The sequence below is a fragment of the Macrotis lagotis genome, unplaced genomic scaffold (assembly GCF_037893015.1).
Source record: "Macrotis lagotis isolate mMagLag1 unplaced genomic scaffold, bilby.v1.9.chrom.fasta BILBYCTG002, whole genome shotgun sequence".
Classification (NCBI taxonomy): Eukaryota; Metazoa; Chordata; class Mammalia; order Peramelemorphia; family Peramelidae; genus Macrotis; species Macrotis lagotis.
The window spans coordinates 1,364,383-1,369,774 of record NW_027421909.1 but is presented as its reverse complement, the minus strand read 5'-3'; positions in this window follow the sequence as shown (position 1 = coordinate 1,369,774).

The following is a 5,392-nucleotide window of genomic DNA, read 5'->3' as shown; positions in this document are numbered from 1 at the left end:
ATTTTCCTATTGAAATGTTTAATTATATTGAGGTTTTTTTCCTAATGTTCCCTGCCTGCTTGCTATAAATCCAAACTGATCATGGCATATTATGCTGGTAATAATAAGCTATAGTCTCATAGGTAATATTTCATTTAACATTTTTGCATCAATAGGGAGATTGGTCTATAATTTTCTTTCTCTGTTTTGGTTCTTTCTAGTTTTGGTATCAGCACCTTATTGGTGTCCTTAAAAGAGTTTCACAGAATTCCTTCCTTTACTCTTTTTAAAAAATGTATAATAGGAATTAATTTTTCCTTAGATGTTTGGTAGAATTCACTTGTAAATCCATCTGGACCTGGAGACTTTTTCTTCAAGAGTTTATTTTTTTTAATATTTTTCATCTTTTAAATTTATTTTTATTAAAGATATTATTTGAGTTTTACAATTTTCCCCCATATTGCTCCCCCCCCACAGATATCACTCTGTCAGTCTTTACTTTGTTTCCATATTGTACCTTGATCCAAATTGGGTGTGACGAGAGAGAAATCATATCCTTAAAGAGAAGAGAATTCTCAGAGGTAACAAGATCAGACAATAAGATATCTGTTTTTTTTTTAAATTAAAGGGAATAGTACTTGCACTTTGTTCAATCTCCACAGCTCCTTATCTGGATACAGATGGTACTTTCCTTTTCAGACAGCCCAAAATTGTACCCGATTGTTGCACTGATGGAATGAGCAAGTCCTTCAAGGTTGAACATCACTCCCATGTAGCTGTTAGGGTGTACAGTGTTTTTCTGGTTCTGCTTATCTCACTCAGCATCAGGTTTCCCTGAAATCCCATCCTTCCTGGTTTCTAATAGAACAATAGTGTTCCATGACATACATATAACACAGTTTGCTAAGCCATTCCCCAATTGAAGGACATTTACTGGATTTCCAATTCTTTGCCACCACAAACAGGGCTGCTATGAATATTTTTGTACAACTGATGTTTTTTACCCCTTTTCATCATCTCTTCTGGTTATAGGCCCAGGAGTGGTATTGCTGGATGAAAGTATTGCTGGGTAAATATTTTTTATTTTTTTTAAATTTTGCATTTTTCCCCTAATCTTGCTTCCCTACCCCATCCCCCACAGAAGGCAGTCTAATAGCCTTACTTGTTTCTATGCTTTACACGATCAAAACTGAACATGTTGAGAGAGAAATCATATGCTTAAGGAAAAAATAATATAAAAGTGATGGCAAAATTACATAATGAGATAACTTTTTTAAATTAAAGGCAATATTGTTTGGTCTTTGTTTAAATTCGACAAATCTTTCTTTGGATACAGATGATATTCTCGATTGCAGATACCCGAATATTGTCCCTGATTTTTGCATTGATGAAATGAGCAAGTCCATTGAGATTGATCATCAACTCCATGTTGTTGTTATGGTGTACAATGTTCTTCTGCTTCTGCTCATCTGGCTCAGCATCAGTTCATGAAAACCCTTAAAAGCTTCTCTGAATTCCTATACCTCCTGGTTTCTAATAGAAAAATAGTGCTCTGTTACATACATATACCACAATTTGTTCAGTCATTCCCCAATTGATTGACTTTCACTCAGTTTCCAATTCTTTGCCAGCACAAACAGAGCTGCTATGAACATCTTTGTGCAAGTGATGTTTTTTCCCTTTTACATGATCTCTTCAGGGTATAGACTCAGTAATGGTATTGATGGATCAAAGGATAAGCACATTTTTATTGCCCTTGGGTGTAATTCCAAACTGTTCCCCAGAAAGATTGGATGAGTTCACAGCACCACCACCAATGCATTAGTGTCCCAGATTTCCTGCATCCCTTCCAACATTGATTTCCAAGTACAGGACTCGGGTTTAAGAACAAATAATGATGAATTAATGATGTTGATCTGTTTGCATTCCTGTATGGGAAGAAGATGCTGATAGCTCAAATGAACTTTCTCATTCATAAGAGTGGTTAGAAGGAGCATATATAGACAAGGCACAGGAAGGAGCTGAATATAATGATATAATATAGTAAAATTTGGAGTCAATGGGTGATAAAGGAAAGTACTAGAAGGAAGAGAAAAGAGAAGGGGCTAAGATGTTTCACATAAGAGTCAAGAAAAAGCTTTGACAATGGAGTGGAATTGGGGAAAGAGAGGAGGAATGAGTGAGCTTTCATTCTTATCAGAAATGGCTCAGAGAGGAAATAACAAATACATTTAATAGGATATAGAAAACTATCTTACTCTAGAGAAAAACAAAAAAGGGGAAAAGGATGGGATTAGGGGGAAAAGGGTACGGGGGAAGGAATGGCAAAGAAGTTGATAGAAGAGAGGGAAGATCATGGAAGAGGGTACTTAAGATACAATACATTTCTGAACAGGGACAGAATGAAAGGAGAGAGAGAATGAAATAGATGAGAGTGGGGAGGAATAGAGTAGATGGAAATACAGCCAGTGAGAGCAACTGTGGGAAAAATATTGAAGCAACTTCTCTGATGGCTAGGATGAGAAAGGCAACTCATCCCAGAGCCATTGGAATATGAACACACTTTTTCCCTTTCTGTCTGATTCCTGAGGTTTCTCATCTTCTTGGAGGGAGGAGCGGGGTTTATGATTACTCTCACAGCAAGATTATTGTAATAATAGAAAATAAATAAACTAGAATAAAAAAAAGAAATTTTTGTTGACTCATTGATGACTTATGTAAGAATGCATTCTTCTGCCTGTTGGCACATTTTATTCTACAAAGAAGCAGTCTTCTAGTAAATAAAGAAGAAATGGCCTAATGCAACAGAAGCCCCCAGAACTCCTTTGTGTACATCTATCTAAATTCTCTATTGGGGAAGAATATGACTCCAAAATGCCTAGGTCTCTTGTCCAAAGAACCAAGGAAAGAGGGAAAAGTCAGATAAGTACAAAATATTTCAAGTTTCTTAATGTTGGCAATGACTTGGAATCTGATGGGTTACTCTTAAATTTGTAATGACTAAACAATGTAAGTTATATCCATGTATTGCTATACTATCGATCATTAAGAATTGATAAAGTGAGCAATGTCACTACTGGGTCTATGTCCTAAAGAGATCATGGAAAAGGTCAAAAACTTCACATGTGCAAAAATAGTCATAGCAGCTCTTTTTATAGTGAAAATCGAGAAGATGTCCACCATTTGGGTAATGACTGAACATATTGTGTTATATGTATGGGTGGGAACACTATTTATCTATAAAAAAATCAAGGGGATGGGTTTTTTGAAAAGCCTCCACTTGCATGAATTGATGCTTAGTTCTGCTCTGATCCTTCTGCACATGAGCAGTCAAAGCCTCTCATAAGATCTATTCAGATTCTGGAACTGATTTTTAGAAATTTTAAAATAAGTGTTTATTGGTGTCTTTTGTTCTATACATTTTTATACTTATCCTCAGTATCCATCACCTTCTTCACCTAGATATCTCTCTCCTATATCAATTTGTATTTCTGTACAAAATCACAATTTCTATAGCAAATCACAAAGTATCAACAAATTGACACTTATAAACTTTTAAATACTTGTATAACATATAACAACTGTGAATCTCATACCTTCATAAACTGAAATTCTAAAGGTGTCTTCATACATCATTTCAGATTCGTGGCTGATATTGTTATTTATACAAATTCATTTCAATGTTTTTTACAATTGCTCTTTCCATTTCCCTTGTTTTTATTGTAAAAAAGCAATATAAAATTCAAAATGAATAATTTTGATAATATTAATTGTTAGCGTTTTTACACCAATACAAACAATGGTACCAAGATTAAGACGAAGGTAATATGTTGGGAAACAATTTTACAGCTAGCATTTCTGACAAAAAGCTAATTTCTGAAATACAGAGAGAGCTGAGACCAATTTATAAGAAAATATGTCATTTCCCAATTAAAAGACAATTCTCAGATGAAGAAATGAAAACTGTCTATAGTCCTATGAAAAATTTTTTAAATCATTGTTGATTAGATAAATGCAAATTAAAACAACTTTCAGATAATGCTTCACACCTATTAGATTAGCCAATATGACTAAAAATAAAAATCATCAATATTGGTAATGTGGGAAAACTGGGACATCAATGCACATTTGGTGGAGTTGTGAACTTATTTAATCTTTATAGAGAGCAATTTGGGACTATGCCCAAAGGGCAATAAAATTTTGTGTATCCTTTGTTCTAGCAATGCTACTACTATTGTGTAACTAATCCAAAGAGATCACAAAAGAGTAAATAATCCACTTCTATAAAAGTTTATCAGGTTTTTTTCATAATGGCAAAGAATTGAAAATTGTGGGAATGACTGAACAAACCTTTGTATATGATTGCGATGGAACACTATTATTTCATAAGAAATAAAAAGGGACTTGACTTCACAATAGCCTATAACAACTTGCATGAACTAATGCTGAGTGAAGGGAGCAGAATCAAAATAGCATTGAAAATACCAATAGCAACATTGCGTGATGATCAACTATGGTGGACTTATTCAATTTAGCAGAAATAAAGAAAATTCTAAAATCCTGGTGATTGAAAATAGAATGTAAAAGCAGAGAAGGAACTATGAAATTGAAATGCAGAACAAAGCTAACAATCCTCATTTTTTAAAGATCTTATAATGTTTTTATCTCTACTGTTTTTTGCTGTTTTGATTTGATTCTTCTTTCACAATATTGAATATTGTTACATAGATTCATATTTTGTATAGTTATTTATATATACATATATATACATATATATTTATATATATATGACTTTCATTTGATTGCTTTCTGTCAAGGGAAGGAGGAAGTTAAGAGTTAAGGGGAGGGAGGAAGAAAAATATGTAACTGAAAACCTTGCAAAAACTGATTGCTGGAAGCTATCTTTTCTTGTAGTTGGAAAAATAAATTAAAAAAAAATTGCTGCAGTTTTTTTGCAGTATATTGTTTAAATATTTTGAGTTCATATTTATTAAATCTACTGGGCAATAATTTTGTTTCTTTATCTTTCAAAAGTTTCACCATTAGGAAGATATTTATCTCACAAAAGTATTCTGGTAATGAATGGTCTTACTTGTTTTTGCAGACTTGTTTGTGAAGCTTTGGCACTAATTGTTCTTTAAAAACTTTGGTAGGAATGTTTTATAAATTCATCAGTACCTGGACTATTTTTCTTTGAAAGTTCCTTTATAGCTAGATACATTTTGTTTGAGTTATTTATCATCTCAACTATACCTTCTGATAATTTGGGTATTTCATATTCTTATAATGATTCCTGTATTTCTTTTTTTTGGTTCTCAGTTGCGCTATCATGAAACTGTATATATATATTAATTATTCTTTTTTTGTCTTCTAGTTCTGTTGTGATTTCAAGTTGTGCATTTGCATTTATTTA